Genomic DNA, 354 nt, shown 5'->3' on the forward strand with positions numbered 1-354 from the left:
GAAGGGTTAATCTAGGGCTGGATGAACACAGTCACGGAGTCATAAATGCACATTTTTGAACCCAAAGTGAGGAGAGCCCTGGAAGAGCTCTGCCTCACATTTCTACTCCTCCCCCCCATTTTTTACCCTTTTCTTTCCAGCCAGCAAAGAGGCTGAGGAGCAATGGGAAGGGGAGCCAGGTTTCCCCAGGCTGCAGAACCCTTTCCCTCTCCACCCTGGAGGATTTAATCTTGTCGAAAGGGCTGGATGCAGAGCCGGGGAGGGAATTTTCTGTGCAGAGACGCGCTGGTGGCCGCCCGCTCACCCCTCGCTTTGTCCAAGCGCTCCAGGGAGAGCGGAGCAGGCTCCTCGCCC

This window comes from Apaloderma vittatum, unplaced genomic scaffold (genome assembly GCF_000703405.1).
Source record: "Apaloderma vittatum isolate BGI_N311 unplaced genomic scaffold, ASM70340v1 scaffold36765, whole genome shotgun sequence".
Lineage (NCBI taxonomy): Eukaryota > Metazoa > Chordata > Aves > Trogoniformes > Trogonidae > Apaloderma > Apaloderma vittatum.